The following is a 20,572-nucleotide window of genomic DNA, read 5'->3' on the forward strand; positions in this document are numbered from 1 at the left end:
ACTTTAGGCAGGTTTTGATTTTTCTTTCTCAGTCATCTATGGTTCATGAATTTCCAGAATGAGTGTATACGAAAGTTACTGTTTCGGTGGTTGCCATTAAAATGTTAATGCATGATAACTGTTCTTGCAATATTTTGATAACTTTGTTAAAAGCTAGATTTTAACAACAGTTACTCTACAGTAGTATGTATGTTAAATCTTATTACCATTAGCAATGATAAAATTATTTGTTATATTATTAAGGCTGAGATTATGACTAGAGTTAGCATCGCAGCCCTTTATACACTTAAACAGGAATTAAATTTCTTTGTTTTTTTATTGAATAAAATGGGTACAGGGTACAGCTGTGAATGTTTTGAGTGTTTTTAATGAAAATATCATTTCTATATTTGGTCAAATCAAGCATCTCATTAACAATATGAGCTTTTTTCCTTTTTTTTTTTAAAAAAGAACCCAAACACACCCCCTCCCAAACCCCCCAGTGTTTGCCAGATGTCAACAACAGCAGCAGACAAGGATTCAGGAAACCTAGAGCCTGTTCCCAGAAGTGCCAGTCATCTGATGTACAGCTTGGTCTAGTTCCTTCTCTCACATTTGGTTTCCTTGCTATCTTTTGCTTTCTTTGCCTTGCTAGTGAAATTTCTTCAGAGTGGAGTTTCCTTCCACAATGTGTTCAGACAGTATATATTGCAGCTGGGTCCCAACCTTCACTTGGGCCTCTAAGCTCTACTGCTTCAGGTCTTTGTTTCTCAAATGACTTTGCACAAACACTTTCAGGAAGAGAAGAATAGTAGAAATGAGACTGTTGCCCCTCCAGCATTGCTGCTTCAGAAGTTCTTCTGTGAGCTGTTAGAAAAGTAGGCAGAGACTGTGTTTCAAGGAATTCCAAGTAAAATAAGATTCTCACTAAAGCCTTCCAGGATTAGATACCTATTGAAAAGGCATTTGGTGGAGGTGATGGTCTTCCAGTTGCTGAAGTCTGTTTTTAAGCACTGATTTTGTTTTTTAATTTCCTTATGACAAGCAGTTCCCTAATTTCAAGGTGCTGCTGTGCTCACACAGGAGTAGCCCATCATTTTGGTTCTGATCAGTAATAAATGACCACTTCCTCCCCCCCCCCCCGATCAACCAGTTTTAAATATTTGGTATCTAAGGTTCACAGATATATCTCACATAATTTATTATGTACTTTAATATTTAGACTTCCTGCCTTGTATTCCAGGTGTGGCAGTTGAAGGTATTCAGTAGATTTAGTAGAGGAGTTGTGCTGGTTTTGGCTGGGATAGAGTTAATTTTCTTCACAGTAGCTAGTATGGGGCTGTGTTTTGGATATGTGCTGGAAGCAGTGTTGATAACACAGAGATGTTTTAGTTATTGCTGAGCAGTGCTTATACAGAGTCTCTTCTCACCCCACCAGCGAGTGGGCTGGGGGTGCACAAGGAGCTGGGAGGGGTCACAGTCAGGACAGCTGACCCCAACTGACCAAAGGGATATTCCATACCATATGCTCAGCATATAAAGCTGGGGGAAGAAGAAGGAAGGGGGGGATGTTTGGACTTGTGGCATTTGTCTTCCCGAGTAACTGTTGTGCATGATGGAGCCCTGCTTCCCTGGAGATGGCTGAACACCTGCCTGCCCATGGGAAGCAGTGAATGAATTCCTGTTTTGCTTTGCTTGTGTGCAAGGCTTTTGCTTTACCCATTAAACTGTCTTTATCTCAACCTACCAATTCTCTCACTTTTACTCTGCTGATTCCCTCCCCCATGCTACCAGGCGGGGAGTGAGCGAACAGCTCTGTGGTGCTTGGTTGCTGGCTGGGGTTAAACCACAAGAGCACAAGGATAAAAGGAGATTTTCTTGGTTATGGTATAGGATTTTTGTCTTTCACCATAGCATTTTTATCAAATCTCAATCAAGCTATGCTTTTAAGGAGTCATTATTTGTCTCTTCTTTTTCGGAGATCTAACTTGAGACATGGTACTTTCATCTGACGAAATATGCATAGTTGCAAATGACTGAGTGATATATAATGCTAAATTATCTAAATCAGGTACTTGGAACATCATATTTAGAACTGAAGTAGGGTAGATACTTTTAATCTCTGTGCCATAGTTTCCCATCTTTAAAAGCTGATAATATTCCTTCAACTCATGGAGATGTATTAATGTAAAACCTTGGAATACTGTGATGACAAGCATCACCAAAAGTCCATAGGGGAATTTATTTTTTTTTTCCCCAAAACAGGGCTTGGACAATACTCTGTATAGTCAGAGGCAGTACACTGAACAACAAGGAGAAAAGAAAATTCTGCTGCACCAGTAATCCTTTGTATTCTTTGCTATTCTTTGTAGAAAATTGACAAGTAAAGTTTTAGGTAAGGAGGCTGAATATAATTTATGCAGGCAACTTTCATTCTGTTATTTATAGCTCTGAGGTCTTGAATTTTACCCATAGTAATACACAGTTACTTAGAATACAATACACAACCAGTATGAAATTCTCTATTTCTGATTATGTTCAGAAAATAATTAAATATATGTGTCCCTGAAGAAAGAGACCAAGTATATTTGAGATAATCTAGATTATTTGTTTTTAGAGACTGCTATTTCTGTTGCTGTTTATATGTTTAATTTGCCAGGAGGATGTATATAAGTAGAAAAGAATGTCAAAGCCTGAAGTGGCAATTCCAAGTAACGATAGCTTTTTCAACCGCACTGTACTGTTGTTGATACATCTGAATATCTGTCTGAATCTCTATGGATTCAGTGATGCCTTAGGCAACCTTGTGTCTCAAATGCACCAGTCTGCCACACTTGTAGACAAAATGTTTGAGTACCTCCTCTCAACATCTCTCAGGCTGCAAGTTCATGATCCGGTGCCATGCACTTTTGTGAGACTCAGCATGTTGCGTGCGAATAGAGCTTAGAGCTAAACATCCTGCACCTCATAGACAGCAAACACTACAGAAAGAGTGGCCTGGCTGAGGTGGCTGGATAGGGGTTAGTGTCCCAGTCATGCAGCACTACAGATGATGTGATGGACTTTATATTGGTTGTCCCTGTCTCCAGGGCAAACAGGGGTCCTAGATTCATTCCAGCAATGGCCAGGAGAGAAAAGTTCCATTCTGCTGACTTGTCAGTCCTAAATTTGTTTAAACAGGATGTTTACAGACATTAAGGTAAATCAGATGATGAATATGAAAATACTGTACAAGATGAAATTGATATAAATTAGTTATGAATACATTTAGACAAAGTTCTGAAAGAGCTTTTATCAAGGAGGAAGCAAAGCTGTTTTAAAATTATGGAAGAGATTTTGTGAGAGAGAGCAACTTTTCATCAAAAGTATTTTGCTCTCTTGTTGCATTTAAAACCATAATTTATAGTCATTCTTTGGCTTTTTTTGCATTGTTTTATATAAGTAGCTCATTGATATCCTTTTTTGTATATAAATGTCTGTGTGGGAAATATGAAGAATGTGAATCATGTAACGGCTGTCACTATAGTCCAGAGTGACTAGTCATTTGTGTACATGTACATTTTGGCATCCTGCATAAAGAAAGCAGAAACAAGTATTTGACAAATATTCTATACAAGCTAATATCTTACTAGTTCCTGTTTTTCTGACCAGGTTAAAGACATTTTACACATAGAAATAAATACCTGAAACTGAATTTAAAATAATTCACTTGTTCAACTTGAAAATAGGGACAGCACAATTTTTTTGTGTTTTTACTTGAAAAAGCTTTTACTTTGCTCACACACACCAAAGCAAACACTTTCCATAGTGCTTTAAAAGGACGCTACAAATGCTTTAGCACTGATCCACGTTTCACTGCTAGTGGTTTCATGTCAGTTAATTGTAACTGATGTCTGCAGAGCTATTTCCAGCTGATTCACACTGACAGAAGAATAGAACCTGCTCTCTACAGCAATGTAGATACACCCAATACCTCTGAAAAAGAATACTGCTCTGCTCCATCTAATAAACTGATATTAGAGTTAGATTTCAGAATTACAATCCTGTTCGTGCAAACTCTTCTCTTTCCTGTGTCTCATCTCCTCACTCCATGCAGCAGCTCCCCAGAATAAGGACTGAGACCTAAATGTCCATGTGTGCTCCTGACATGCCCAACACAGCTACTTCTTTCAAGAGTAGGTCAATGCCTCTTTAGATTCTTTTGACAGAGTGCCTTAGGGATGCAACCTTTTATTAGCTACAGGCAGTTTTCTTAAGCACTTTGATTAAAATATGACGAAAGAGGTATTCCGGCAATTTTGCTTTTGTTTCTATTTAACCAGAAAAAAAAAAGGAAGGGAAGAAATGTTTTGCTGAATTGCATGACCTCATGGACTATATTTCATGTTCCTCATTGAAATGTGGTTAAAATAATCTTGTATTTAACCAGTTCCAAACCTTCAAACAGCAATGTGTTTGGTTGTTTGGTTTTTTTTTTTCAATGTCAACTTAAAAGGCAGGCTATTTTTTTTCTTTGGCTGTATTTATCAAATACTTACATATACAAAACATTCATCATTAATTAATATGAGCACTGTAATTAATAGAAAACAATTAGAGCATTTAGAATTTTTAGAGGAGCTACTATTGCTGCCTTAGCCATTTTAAAAAATATACTCCCCAAAGGACAAAATGTGATCTATTAATATGTATGTATTATTACTTTTTTGTAACTCTAAGACTGCTGATGTCTGTGAATATGGAAGCATTTATAGGTTATAGAAGGTCTGTTAGTTGACTTGCAGTTCTAAGTGTAGTATTTTCTAAAACCTAAAAAGCAATATTAATTACCCTCTGCCTATAGTAAAAGAGTATAATATATTTTCTTCTGGAGATTTCGCATTTCCTGTGATCCTGCAGTAGCAACACTTGAACTTGTTAGGTTATTTAGAATAATTGGCAACACAGGGATGAAAATTTCTGGTTGACTGCTAATTGCACAAATTATTAAAAATAATTAATCTTATATCACGCTAGCCTTTAAGCCGCTTTCTTACTCTTCTAGAATCCAGCAGTTCTCAGATAACACATTCCCAGCAGGAGGAGTTTACCCCCTTGTTGCGTTGCAATGGAAGGGTAGAATCTTTATGCGCAGAGGCTTGTAAAAGGAAAAATTGAGCTAATTCAATAATGCATACATTCCTCCCAAACTAAAATTAGGTATTTTAAATTTATTTTCTATTCTATACTTTATTCAGCCTTATTCAAAAGTATCTGGTGTCCTAGCTGTTTAATGGGGTTGATCTAAAAGGTTTGTTACACAGGTCTGGAACTGCAGGGAAATGATTGGCTCCTTTTAAATGTATTAAGTGTAGTCAGTTTGCTTTTTATAAATGAAATAAAAGAACTACTTAAAAATTTTTCAATTCTTCTCCATGATCAGTCTATTGTCACATGCATTTGGCATTCATTATACGTTAGCCCCAGGCGCCTCCAGTCTTGTACTCAGGCCAGCAGTAATTTGGTTTATAGAGATCATATGGCAGGGAAACAGACCTTGAAAGACAGAACTCTAAGAAGCATATTTGATGAATTTCCTATGATTTGAGTCTGGGTTTATTCTTTCCTGTTGTGGAGCAGACACCCTACAGCACACGCGCTGAGGCCCGATGCGCCTGAGCAAGGGGCCAATTAAATTACAATATGCGCACTGTTTTTTCGCACATCTCGGGTTGCATTTCCTATCAGAGAAAGGGAAGGGACGATGGGAGGGGGAGGAAAGGAAGAAAAAGGGGGGCCTTGTAAAGGATCCAAATATGGGCAGGAAACCACACAGAGTGAAGGTTGCCTTTGTCATTAACAATTAATGTAACCACGAATGCTGAAAAAAAATATGCTGCGGTTGCTAGTGGCAGTGGCGTAGCCAGCACAGCATGTCTCCTGTCTGCCCTTCTTCCCAGCAAGGCTGGCATCCTGGTGCAGCCAGCTCCAAGGCCTCTGCTGCTCTAGCAGATGAACCAGCAACTGTTTAACCCTCATACCTAGATGGGTCCCAGTCCTTGTTTGAGTGTGCCTAACAGGTTGTAGAAGTGGCAGAAATAGTTCTCAGTAATTTCCATAGTCAAATGGGGTTTTGTCATTAGTCTTATCCTCTCGATCTGCATACTAGAGTCCCTTGTGGCTTTATAGGCTACAGTGTGAGCTAATGCTCTTGGATGGCATGGGAGATGTTTTCATATAAGACACTGAGTGCCAAATTAGGCCTGAGCTAAGTGGGACTAAGCTGGTGAGGCTGGATTTTGATACCCTTTCTTATATTCTGCAACACTTCGGTCACTGGCATTGATGGGATGCCTTAAGTAGGAAGCTACTAATCACTATAAGTGAACAGATACAAATATATACCTGAACAGGCAGTTACACTTCCTACTCTGGGGTCCCTGGGCACAGTGAAAATTTCACTCTGGGTTTTATTTCATTTTAAGGTCCTAATTTCTTTGATGATGTCCAGAGACTGTCCAGGTCCCGTTGTTTTGGGGGTTTTTTGATTGATTTTAATTCCTGTTCCCCTCCTCACTTCTCCTTTCCTCTGTCTTTCCCCAACCCCCACCTTTTTCTAGTAGTTTATAAATGCCACTTTTCATTAATGTGACCAAAATGTCATCAAGTAGTTTAATGCTCTTTAATGTCCTTGTATCGTTTACATTTTTTGAACAGTGTGGAAATGAATCCCATCTGTGGGTTTGCTAACATCAAAAAAGTTTGACAGGCTATTTAGACGTGCTACTTCACATTGCATTAGTGTGTACAATGTCAGAGAGGCAGGAGCCAGAGTGAGGCCATACTGCGCCACCTCACTCCTGACCCCTCCTATAACTGCTCTGAAAGTGACAGATCACTTACCTCAGAAAATCAAAGTCAATTGTGAAGTATCTTGGCCTGGACAGGAGCCCAGAGGCCCCAGGAAAAGTGTGAAGCCTAAATAAAAAAAGGCAAAATCATTCTGTAAAAAAAGAAAACCAAATCAAACCCATCCCCTCTTCCTTACTAGTGCCAAGAGATCCTTATAATGTCAGTTGGGCAAGTGGATGTGCTCTAATGTTGTCTGATGGTTCATTTTTGTTTGTAACTGGATTTTTTGTTTTTCTTATGGGTGGTTAAATGCTTCCAAAGTCATCTGGTTACATTTTTCAGGTTGGTTTTTTTTTTTTTTAATCTGTTTATTTTTGCATATTGGCCAACCCAACATGTTGTTTCTAAAATAGGTGATACCGTGTCATCTTATTAAGGCCTGTGTCCCCACCCTTGGAAGGGCTTATCGTGCTCTATATGCAACACTCAGACTTTTTGAGGTGATCTTTAAAGCTTACATGTACCCCTTCTGTAATATCCTGTGCAAGTAAATGCATATCAGGAAAGTATAATTCCATATTTTTTCAACATGTATTTGTGTTAATGTCTCATAAACAAGATTCATGGATTTACCTAACTCTTCAGTATGCGATGGGTGAATTTTAAATTTCTCTGGCTTGGTGCCATGACAGTGACGTGCCCCCCTTTTAAGGCATTTACTGTAAAAAGAGATGTGGCTTTTTATTTCAGGAAAACAAAAGCTTCTGTTCTTCCTGAGACACAGGGAACAGCAGAGAGTGCATTTTAACTCTTAATCATCATAGATAAATGGATAATAATTTCCACCTCTGAGTGCACTAAGATTTACTTGCCAATTTTTTAAACCCTCCCCCATAGTGCATTTGCATACACAAATATAATTTAATTTTAAGTAGGAATGTAAATAAATAACCTTGAATAGTGGCATCAAGTTTTCAAAGCCAAGGTAATCTTTTATATGCATGAAATAAAAATGCCTTTAAGGCAATTACTGTAAATGCGTAAGTCCTCTCAGAATCGGGTTTGTGTGAGGTAACATACAATTCTGTTGTTAGTTGTGTCACATTGGAAGAGTAAAACACAAAGTATAGAAACAGTAAATAATGCACCTTATTTTACTCTTAAACTGGTAGTATCATGATAATTTCACTAAAGGCAGGGTGAAATTGGCACCATTTCATGCCTTGATCTAAGCACTGTTTACACAGAGTCAGGATCCAAACATAGAGGAGGAGACAATCAAGCTTACATTTAAATTCATTTAGCAAACACATGGATTTGAGATGCAATTCTAATTGTTTGATCTTGTGGCTTTCATGCTAAATGTGGATAAGTAGGATGGACTCTCTTACAGTTTTCAAATGAATTTCAGGCAAAAGCAGCACATGGATTTTCCTTAAACTTTTCATAGGAAACAAGGAAAGAAACCATAAAGTTTGTTTTGGAAGTGTTTTCCAAGTAGCAAAATCCAGTCTTTTCACTCGTGATAACTCGTGTTCTCTTGCTGTTTTGAGATCTGAAACAGAGCTTCAAGTCTGTTCAGTCCAGGAAGAATAAACCATGCAATCACAAAGTTGTAGTTCTATAAGAAAGCTGTAAGGCCTCACTGAAAATGGAGTAGGCAAATTATGGGTGTGCTATTAGAATGAGAATTCATGTTCTTTCCACACGTATGCATGCAAAAATCTCATGTATAGGAGCAGATAGATTCCTCTGAAAAACTAACCCAAACATGAAGAAACCTCAAAAATTACCATTGGGCCAACAAATTAAGCAAAGCTTCAGTATAAAAGCGTAATCCCAGAGTTGATCTCAATCACAGTTAGAATCAATGAAGTGCTCACATCTTTCCACACGTGGTTTAGGGATTTTTTGAATACTTTAGTTGGGTTCTTGCAGCTACGTGGGGCAGTGAATACAAGCCCTGAAACAGCATGCTGCTCACGTTGGGCCATCTCTGATATCATACTGGGCCTCACTCACCATTGCCTTGCTTTCTGTTGTTAATTACACCACAGCTAGTGGATATGAAATTATACCCTCTTGAATACTGGGGCAGGCGGTGTGTGGGGTGTGCAGCCATTAATACCCAATTAAAAGTAAGATCAGAAGGGACCTTAAATATGTCCTTTGCTATGGGCTAGCTGACGTATCCAGCCTCAAGGTTGGATTGATTATACCTGAAGTGCTTTAAAAGCCAGCAGGCTTGGGGATTCCACAGTGTTCCTAGTTGTTCGGGTACTAGCCTACCATCACTACTGTAGTAGTAGATTGTAGAATGTATTCCCTAAGGCACAACCTACATGTCCCTTGATGCAATTGAAGCCTGTCATTTTTGTCCTATCCAGAGCAGACAAGAACAATTATTCCTGTCTGCTTTGGAGCTACCTTTTGTGTATGTGAATATTGCCTTTATGCTTCCTCTCAGTCACCTTTTGTCTAGACTAAACAACCCTAGTTCTTCCAGTCTTTCTTCAGAGAATGCATTTTCCAGGTCATTTTTGTTGTTCTCCAGTGGGCTAAATGGGGGCTCCTTTCTACTCAAATGGAATGCCCCAGCCCAGACACTGTATTCCAGTTGTGTCTTATCTGTCTTTCTGATAATACCCCTGTTTATGCTTATCCAAGTGTACTGGGGTTTTTTTGTGATATATTTTTTTTCCACCCACAACTGTAGCATGGCTGACTAATGATCCGCTTGTGACCCATGACACCCACTCCTTTGAATCACTTTTGGCAAAATTGCTACCTCTTGGCTTTTTCCAACTGGCATTTAAAACATGGAGCATTCCAAACGGATATGTTTATTTTTAGGTCATTTGATATCAGGTTCATTCTGAACTCCTAGTTCTGATGACTGTAGCCTCTCCTCCTAGTTAGGTGGCAGCTGCAGATTTATTCTGTGCTAATTCGTAATTAAGGTCATCATCTTTGCATTGTGTACAAAACTGCCTAGATTTTACTTCTTTCTGTGATTTCCTAGAAAGGACCGTTAAATAGATAATTTTTTTTTTGAGCAAAGCACTTTCTCAGCTTGTACTATATTTGGGCCTGAAGTAACCAGAGGTGACATGTAAGTTCTCAGACTACACTGACAGTGAAAAAGAGAGTCAAGATGGCCTCAGATAGTTAAATATGAAATTTTTCTATTTATAAGTTTAAAATGAAATGGGAATACGCTGGTCATGGAAGGCTATGCAGATGAAGATAAGCCATTTACAAAGAAGGTGGTATGTAACAAACCCAGGAGATAAGGTGTTTGACTGCATTTCTCTTTGGATATATAAAACTGAATTGTAATCGCTAACTATCTAGACTGTATCTCTATGAAGAAAACAAAACAGAAAAAGCTTCTACCAAAGCTGGAAAGACTTGCTTTTACCCTTGTGCAAAATTTTAATGGAAATGATGAAAAATAGTAATGTTTGTAGCATTCTTAAACAGATAACTTGACTTTCTGTGATGAATGAGCTTGCCGAGAGTTGAATGTTGGAGAGGAAAGAAATTTATAAAAAACCCCATTATTCTCACTTAAAGATTTCTATTAAAAGTACTTAATAGGATGGGTATTTATTGAAAAGTATTCATTCTTGAATAGAATATTTGTTTAATCAAAAGCTTCTCATTAGATACCATAGAGCACTTGATTTTAAGCCCAACTCTATCCTATCAAACATGAAAATGTGAAGACAGCATGTCTTCTTCCTCCCCTTAGGCTACTGACAGCAGTATTGTCTGTGGCACAAACTAGAGACTCTTCAGAATAGTTCATACAGGCAAATTCATCTGTACTGGATTAAGGGGTTGTTATGGGAGTTCAGGAGCCCTTTGCCTGTATCTCTGATATATGGCAAAATTTTGAGACTTCTGTGGCAGACGAAGAGGGGCAGGAAAATCGTTTTAAACAAATTTTAATACTATCTCCTAGCAATATTGGTGATAGTAGGGGGAAGTAGCAAGACAACGGGCATGGTGTTCTCTTTCTTTCTGAGAATAGAGACTACTCCTTTTTGTATAAACTGATGGGTTTTTAGGTAGTTCTTACTACTGCAGAATGCAGTTTTTATACCTGTAGAGAATATTTTAAGTTAATATTTTCACTGAACATAAAGTGAGATACTCTAATCCAAAGCCTTTTTTATTTGTTTTGGGGAATCTGTAACAGGTATCTTCTTACAGAAAACTCTTGAGGAAAACTATTTCTATTTAATTGTTTACACTGTGTAATAGTGAACGTTTTTTGATAGGTCTACAGCTATCATCTCAATTTTTCACTTGCTTGCCTGTTTTCTTTTTTCTTTTTTGTGCCACAACACCTAAGCTTATGATTTATTCTATTTTCATACTGTTAGCAAAATATCGTGCTAGGTGTGAATGCCCAATAAAGTATATAACAATGATGTTATATAAATGAACTGTAGTCCTAGAATAATCAGGATTTACTATGTGAATAAAGAGGTCAGCAACTGCCAGTCTGACCTTAATGTTCTGCTCAATATTGCTTGAAAAAAAGCCTTGGTTATAAAGCTAGTTAGGAGGCTAACGTGGTTGTAGTTAGAACAAGGACAAGACAGGAAGGGCTTGGAGCGTATGCGAAGCAAATGTACGTATGCAGCTCTGTCAGCTGCTGTTCCTGCCACCTCTGCGTTAAAAAAAAAATCAAAGAAAAAAACCTGCAACTACTTTCCAATATTGTTCATAATGTTACAATGTTGCTCCTATTTTGCTAGTGTTGTTTGTTTTTTTTTTAAAAAAATCAATTAAACTATCATGTATCCCTATTAAGATGTTTGCCAGACATTATTGGGTCAGGCTTGGATGTTATTTACAGTACACTTCAAATTTCTGGGAAATAAAATACAAATGAAACAACTGGTGAAGCAGGAGACAGCTGGGGATATAAGAGGAGTGGTAAAGGACAGGGGAAGAGGAACATCTCAAGTATCAAAAAAACTTGTGTGACTGGGTGCAGTGAAGAATGTCTCCTATCCCAATGAACCTGCACTGATTTAGCCTGTATGTCTGTTTTGCATCATATAAAATATGGCTTTTTCCCTTTGGTGGGCTTAAAATAGTCCATTCTATCTGTCGGGACATTTAATCGCATAACTTAGTTAAGATACTTGATCTTTCATGCTTAATAAGAGATGATTTTCTTTTCACTCCAGTAATATTCTCAGGCCTCACTACATTATAACAATCTAAAAGAAGCAATCTTGAAGAAAGAATTCCTCTTCTTTATTAGGACACTAAATGCAGATTTTAAAAATTATTTGTATTCTGTATATTTGGGAGGGCAGATTATCTTTGCTTTCTGTGATGACATAAGAAATGTATTAACTTGTCACATTGTTATAACAGTAAAGCATCCTTCATATTATTTTATACTTTAAAATATTTATTTTGTTTGATTTAAATTAATCTGTTATGTGACCCTATCATGACATTTACTTGATAGAGATAAGATGGGACATGTATGAAAGGTGCTTGAAGCCCATTTCAAATTTTTTTTTCAAGTAAAACACAAAAGAAACACAGACCTAAGAGAGGTTATGTAGAACATTCAGTCCAGTGACTCCCCTCTCCCCCTGAGCCACATATGGATGTGCAGTAAGCATTTAGTCAAGAAGGGTCCATACAGCATTTACTTTGCACTCCTTGCATGGCCACAAAAATGCTTCTTAGTGCTCTACCAAATCTTTAAGACTTACAGTAAAAGATCAAAAGATTTTTAATACATATATGTATGTGCACATGCACCACAAAAATAAAGTAGACCATAAATATCTCTCATGTATGCATTCTTTATAGTTGTAGAAGATTGCTTAGGCAAAATTCCACTGTGTTCGTGGAAAGAACCTGGTACATAAAGAGAAGCAGAGAGTATAGCATCTTAGCTGTATTTGTTTTCATATGAAGGTCTCACAACGCAAAGGTATCATAACTCTATAGATTCTTAGATGGCCCTGAACACTGTAGTCTCAAGGCTCATAGCAGTCCTGGATGGACAAAAAACTGTTGAAACTCAGCATATGTTGCTGGAATATTTACCGAAGAGGCATCTTTTAGCCCAGCTAGAAAAATACCTCATTCTGATGAAAATATAACTTTTTAGCAAAATTTAGTACTATTTAGGAAGTTCAACCGTCTTCAGTAAGGGAATTAGATTAATATTGAAAGGTACCCTTGAAGTCTTAAAATGCATTGGTTCTTATTTTGAGTTATATGCTCTAATAAAGCTGTCAGCATTTTGGCTTCCCTTTTTAGCAAAACTTCAAGAATCCCTGTGAACTGGTTTGAATTCATTTTGGGTTGGAGATTCTCTCTCAATCCCAGCAGGGGTAGTAGGCTATGATTCATAACATACGCCTTAGCTGGAGCCTCCCTTCCTATTTGGACTTGTCAGTTTACCTGAATAGTTTTCTTTCTTGTAAAATGCCATAAAAAGTCATTTGATTTACTGAATTCTTGACAGGATTCCATGGTTAGTATTAGATTTCCTCTCTAAAACACAAATGTAGTTGTAAAATTGGCTATAGACATTTGTTATTGTGAACAGAAATGTCTAAGGCGTGAAGAGAGCATCAGGAAACACACTGAACTGTACTTTGGGTAAGAGGTAGTGTGCCTTTTTCCTCATCTTCTCTGCTTGGGACCCACTGGCTGTTCATCTTGAAATCAATGCCAAAAACCCCAATGACTTCAACAAAAACGAGGTGGGTCCATATTTTATCAAAAAAAGCTAACGTGCATAGCAGAAACTTGGCCAAATTCTCTATGATTTAGTAAGGTAAAATTTCCACTTATGAAATGGGTCCTTCTTCCTGAAAGCCGATAAAGCCAAACAACATTGCACATCTCTGCACTTTCAAGGTCTGAAATGTCTTTTTGTCTTCCCCTTCATTTGTGGCCATTTCAATGGATAAGACTGCCTCTGAACTCAGTGATTTATTTCATTTTAAACAGCAGCATTTCTTTTTCCCTTAAACCTGTGACTGTACAATGATAGCATTTCAATAGCCTTTCCTTTTCCCATGTTTTTTTTTTTAAGAGGAAAAAAAAGGAAGAGACTATGCATCCTTGTATTATAGAAATAATTACAGCTGCATTATTGAAACAGTAATTTTGCTAGCCTTGTGCAACCAGAACGTTAACACTGCTCTAAAAATGTGCAGAGATATACATCTGTGTTTGAGTTTAACTGCGTGGAAAACTTTGGAATAAATATGAGGGTTTTCCCCCCCTTCAGGAGCATGATGTGAGTGCTGTTACAGTACTAGTTTTGTTCCAATACAAGACCTGTACTGTAAGCCTTTGGTGGCTGAAAGGTAAATTACATTCATGCAAAACAAAACTGATGAACTACTGAAAGCTGTAGCTGCTGAAATAAATTCCTGTGTGCTAAATTTATGGGAACTATGCACTGTGTACACCACAGTGCATTCACTTGCAGATTCAACTTTCAAATGACTTTCAGTACCAAAATAAGTCACAATATTGTGAGAACAACGTCCACCAGTGATGAGTAGAAAGGCATAATTTTGTTGTTGGAAATACTGATGCTCAACAGCATATATTAAATCTTGTGTGGATCAAGGAGCATTGCTTGTGTATTTATTTTCATTTACTTTTCATTACTAACGTAGAGGTAGTAAAGGCTCAGTTTAAGTGGTACCCTACTGTATTAACAGACTTGATCTTGAAGTTAAGGCCCCCAGCGCCAAGGTTTCCTCCTACAGGCTGGCTTTGCTTTGTTCATTATGAATGTACTTTTTTCTTCAACTGCAGCATCTCCTGTTTATATTCTATATGTTTCTGCTTATTACAATGACCAGCTTGCTGAGGGAGTCTGAAAAGAAGGGGCTAAAGAATGGGTAACATCTTCCTTTGTAGAATATTTTGATGTTTGGATAGCAGAACAGCAAGAGGGTAGTTTTATGTTTTCTCAAGGTTTGTGCTGAATTGGGTAACTGTCTAGCATAAAAGTGTTCAGTATGATGCTAAAGTGTGTGTGTTGTACTTCTTACAGCAAATAATAAGAAAGACAGCAAATAATAAGAAAGACAGCAAGTGTTGGTCTTCCAGATCACATCCATTTAATACAGTTGTCTCACATGCTATTTCTTATTTCACGTTCTAAAAGCAGTGAGTCCTTAAGAGCTTACACACATACTAATGGTTAAGATGTAATTGTTAAAGAGCAGATACTTCAGACATTATATTCTGCATAATTGATTGAAAAAATATAGACTCCAGGACAGCCAAGACAAGCTTAAATTTTAATCTAACCCTGTTACACAGAAGGAATTCTCCCTTACCAATGGACACCCATTAAGTGAACACAATCGTTCTTAGTAACACTGTCAGCCCACAAAAACAAGAAGGATTTTTATTTTGATTATTTTTAAAGTTTAATGACAAATCCTTTCCCTTCTTCGCATTAAAAAATAAAGGCTGTGCTGGAGTCCCATTAAGGGACTGCTTTAGAGCCTGGTTCTCTGAGGCACTTACATTGTTTAAATTTTAATTTCTAGTCTGAAATTTTTATTTAAAACAGTACTTATAAACAAAAAAAAAGTTTCTCATAGTCTTTGGCTTCTCTTGCAAAATCTTCTAAGCTTTTACCTGTCCCAGTGCATTCTCTGCCAACTCCCAAAGGCATGTTTTCCCTTCTTTTGGCCTCCCCCAGCCAGTGCTACAGTACTGTGGGAAAGCACTCTACTTAATGCCTTCCCATGACATTTTGACTAGGAATAGAACACTTGAAAAAGACATAAGATTACATTCACGTTTAGTGTTATGCCATGGAAGGCAATTCAAATGGCAGCCAATGAGGTAATACAACAGATAAATTCATTCATGGAACATACTCTTTTAGGAAATTTAACATGATGGATACAAAGTCCGAGAAGGGACTATAACCAGTACTTTATTCTGTGAGTTTCCACCTCTCTTCTGGCTGCAAATTATGATTTTCTTCATAATTAGAAATTATTTGGAAACTAATTTTCTGGTCTGTGGTTTATTCATTGCAAATATCTAGCCTGTACAAATCAATAATTAAGCTGTTTTGAGGAAAAAAAAAATGGGTCAGATGTTAAACTTTTGTTTCCTTACTGGATGCAAAAAAATCTCAGAATTAAGTTTTTCATGTGAATAAGAGGCTGCTAAATTTGAAATTCTGTGAATGCAGTATTGCATATAAGCGTAAGGGTTCCATAAACGCTTCCATTACTTCTAGTGTTACTTGGATCAAACTCCAAATTCAGTGAGTAGGTAAACATTCCTGTTTCTTGACTAGCCTGCTAGAATATTCATGAAAAACCCACCAAGCGAACATGAACAAAGCCAAAATAGAATTAGATACAGTGTGTACACTGGTAAGAAAAAAAAATCACTCCGTTTAGAATTTACATCCTGAATGGCTAGGGCAGCAAAAATATGTTTATTATCCTCATCTCCATTGTGCAAAGCTCCCTGAAATCAAAGTTAGATTTACACTGCACAAATCAACATTTAAACCTAAATTTAATTTTAATTTACTGCTCAAGATGAGTTGAGATGAGAGCCCATATAACCTACCAAAGAATGGGATGCATCTCTCGTGATTCCCATTCAGATACTTTAATGAAATCTAGCTCAGATTATAGCACTCTTCGTTCATGGATCTCAAGCAGCTTGGGCAGCTGTGGCTAATTCCTTTAGTTGGGTGGAGAGCTGTGTTACATACACAGCATTGTCCAGAGGATTCTGTACTAGATTTCAGCATCTCCTTATTGCCACCCTATCTCTCATTTTGCAATAGAAACACTGTAAGCAGAATGACCACAAACATTTCCATTGCTCTCTGCTTGCGCACCTCTTGTTTATTCCTAGTGCCCAGCTGGGTGCAGTGACTGAGAAAAATAAGTCAAATAGGTTTAAAATTTTTCAAATAAAACATGAACCTGCATTATTTCCCTCTACTCTTACACAGGAGATTCTCTAGGCTCAGGGCTTTTAAAACTACTTTACTTAAGAAACAAATACTGTAACTTCTTTGCAAGGTCTTGCTAATCCTTTTGTTGGTTCAACATCCTCCAGAGTTTTGGCATATTTAGATGATTTTCCCTTCTTGCAGGGAGTCTTTAGAGAACCTGTGGTAAGTAGGTGGGTTCCTGTTTAACGACACACTTCTAAATGACTAACATTTCTTTCCTAAAAAAAAAAAAAAGTGCCTGGATTAGAGAGACCAGGTTAGGTTTGAAGTGTGCAGATGGCTTTCCGGTATATCTATTATTCTATATTCTATCTATGCTGAATACAGATAGGACAGGAATTCTTAGTACATTGGTATTGCTTTTCAGCTTTGACGGAGTCTATGGAGTACATTTTTTTTTTGGTTGTCATGAGAAACACCTTATTGTATAATGCTTAGAAACTAGATTATTTTTCACAGGCTGTAAGGAATGCTGTAGTGATATACTTATATTAATGTCAACAAGAGTGAAAATTACCATATTAAAACAGACATTCTCAGAAAAACCTGTTTGTCATTTCTCTTTTATGATTTTAGGACTAACTGTTGGATGGCACAGCGCAAACATGCAACTATCAATGAATACTTAGCACTTGTAATTGCAGGGAAATAAGTCCTTGTATTTGTTCAAGGATCCCTGAGCGAGTCAACCACAAGTATGTCCTTGAGTTTTGTCTGTGGAAGGTGAGTTGCATCACTGAAATACTGAGCTGGAATAGGCTGGGAATAGGATGAGCACATAGGCAATGTATTGCTTTCACCCTGTGCATTGCTACAATATGACACAGAGTATCTATCACTTTGTAATATTTTGTTACTTCCTATCTATAATGGAATACTTCTGAATTATTGGAGTTATTTTGAAATTAGTCATGTGTTCTTTCTGCTCTAAATCAAAATATGCCTATAGCATAATACTAAAACCACAAAAGCTGTGGGAAAGACCAAAGATGCTCTTAGAAAAGGACTGACGAAAAACTTCATTTAAAGAAAAGTTTGGAAGTAAAAGACATGCCTTGCTAGGATTCTTCACTCTCTTCTCCTGTCCCAATAGAAATTACAACATTATCCATAATTCACTAATGACCTCAGTAGTCAGAACCTCTCATCTGCCTCCTGCTGAAACAAGTGTGAGGCTTGGGGTTTAAATGGAATACAAGAGAAGGTCAGAATTTGTCCTCCTACCTTCTCCTTTCTTAAAAGAACTTTCTAGAAGTAAGGGCCAGTAGAGGAAGCTGTTGAGAGTTCAGGGCCTTGTCCTCTTCTGAACAATTTCAGCAGCCTAGAGTTCCTTAATGCCTTTCCCACATGTGATAATATTTGCCCTCTGCCCAGTATTTGTTCTCTCAAGGATGGATAGGTCATGAAAACTCTATGGATTTTACTGTGTAATAAGCCTCTCAAAAATAATAATGATAGCTTTAGCTGCCTTTTAAAATCAGTGTGTTTATCTGATGAGGTACAGTTTAACTATTCATTGACTTGTGACAAACTATAGTGTAAGTCAATATGCCATCCATACAAAGGTAAAAGACATTGATAACTAAAGAACTGTGCTAATGCACAGCCACCAGTACAGAAGATCTATTGCAAATGAATAGAAATGCAAATAGTGGTAATGTATAATGTTATTACATCTTGTTGCCATCTTAGGACGATACTGTTGTCTATTTCTAGCACATAAATTTTCCAAAAAAATAATTTGTGAAGCTCTACTCTCCACTGACCTGTATCCTCTGCTTCTGTTCACTCTAATTGGCACTTAGAGGTTTGGGCCCTTAAAACTGGCACGAAAATAAATTAATGTGATGTGTTTTAAGCCTCTGGTTTTATCACAGTTTAATTTCAAGAATAAATTAGTTTTGAATATTTTTCTATACTTGAAAACCCCTTCCTTTAACAACCAAAAAGGGGCGATCATTCCATTCTCATTACATCCCCAAGATTGCCAAGAGAAATAAAATAATTAATATCTGTGCTTATTCTTTATCATTAGTCTTTGTCCTAAGAATGGATTAATGAGAATATTCAATGAGAATCAGAACATCCTGGCATTCACTTCTGTGGAAACTCATTCTCGTGTCAAAGACTGTAATGAGGACTGAAAGAAGCATACAATTAATTCACAGCAACCTTGAGGTTGCACTGAGAAAATAGTACCTCGTTCCAGACTGATGACCAAGATCAGAATAAGAGAAGATGAAGAATGAATACAAGAAGATTGAAGTAAGAGCATTTCAAGTCTGCATTATAAAGCCTTTGACAGTGTATCAATTTAAAATCCACATTACATTAATTTTTATTGACTACAGTTTTCATTCCATTAGTGGTCTTTTTTTCACCTCTCCTTCCCACGTTTCTTCAGAACTAAGCAATTATGTATCAAACTGATATTCTCCATCTCTCCCAGGTAAGAGGTTGGCAAGAAACAAGAGAAGATGAAACTACTTCTTGTGTTCCACAACAAAGGCTAAGAAATAGGAACACTGTGGAACAAAATGACCTTTAGAGAAATTTCCTTGGTATCCATGGGTTTGAAACAAACATAATCTGGTTTTGGCCCAGTATCTGTTTCTTAAGTATTCTTTGCTGCAGTGACTAAACCATATACTACTAATAGGGGTGCTCATTTTCTGAACTATTCACAGGACAAAATAAAAGACAGCAGCTCATGTAAATAGGGAGTGCTTGGGTGGGCAAAGCCATGAGGAGGAAGAGACACTAACACAGGAAGACAAGAAGATTGCACAGCTGATTAGTTCAGTTTTTCTTAGGCCTTGTGTCACGTGTGTTGTGGGTATTATTTTCTGATCAGTGTCCTTGCAGTTGTGTAAGTGTTGCTGGTTTTGAATGACAGTTACTGATATAAAATAGTATATAGTAGCAAAAAATTAAATGAGCACATCTCCTTGAAAAATGTTTAAAATGAGTGCTTTGCTTTTGATTAATAATTAATGTTGCTTAGTTTTTGTAGACTTAAAAGAATTATTATAGCAGCACGTCTGCTCTATTATACTTTAGGTGGTGTCAGGTTTTCCATTATTAAGTCCTGTATTTTTAGTTTGTTTGGTAACGTGGCTATAAAAATTGATTCCAGCCGTGAACTTGCCAGGAAAAGATCTCAGCTTAGCAGAGGCTTAAAAAAAATATTTTAATTTTTAAATAGCTCAGCTATTTGATGGTTAGCAGAGGGAATAGAAGTCTGGGATAACTCTTTACAGAGAGCTCTAGTGATCAGAATATGGCCTTCTTACAGAACGCTGTGCTTTATGCTGTTTATTTCCTGTCACAGAAATGGTGCTAGAAGATATGCAGAGAAGGTTATAGTAAGAAGGCTGACAAAGGAGGAGAGCCTTCATACCTTTAATGAATACTTGGTTCAATATTAGAATAAAGCAATTCTTGCTATAGTTCTTTAAGGCTCCTGATATGGGGGTCAGAGCTGAACTTACATTGAGGTAGAAGGTATGAAAGGGAAAAAGAAAATGCTGGGGTGTCATGGTTTTAGCTGGGATAGAGTTAATTTTCTTCACTGTAGCTGGTATAGTGCTGTGTTTTGTGCTTAGTATAATATTGATAACACACCAATGTTTTAGTTGTTGCTGGGTGGTGCTTGTACTAGTCAAGGGCTTTTCCAGCTTCCCATGCTCTGCCGGGTGCACAAGAAGCCGGGAGGGGAGGGGGCACAGCTAAGAGAGCTGATCC

At 37.3% G+C, this 20,572-nt stretch overlaps 1 long non-coding RNA gene across 1 annotated transcript in view; it reads right to left on the reverse strand.

Annotated features, from left to right (window-relative positions):
• Positions 1-20,572, reverse strand: part of LOC142057126 (uncharacterized) — a 136,184-nt gene that overhangs the window by 11,768 nt on the left and 103,844 nt on the right. Inside the window, exon 4 of the long non-coding RNA XR_012660552.1 lies at positions 6,862-6,936. This is a non-coding gene — a long non-coding RNA (uncharacterized LOC142057126). The remainder of the gene's footprint in view (positions 1-6,861; positions 6,937-20,572) is intronic.

The sequence above is a fragment of the Phalacrocorax aristotelis genome, chromosome 5, assembly GCF_949628215.1.
Source record: "Phalacrocorax aristotelis chromosome 5, bGulAri2.1, whole genome shotgun sequence".
Classification (NCBI taxonomy): Eukaryota; Metazoa; Chordata; class Aves; order Suliformes; family Phalacrocoracidae; genus Phalacrocorax; species Phalacrocorax aristotelis.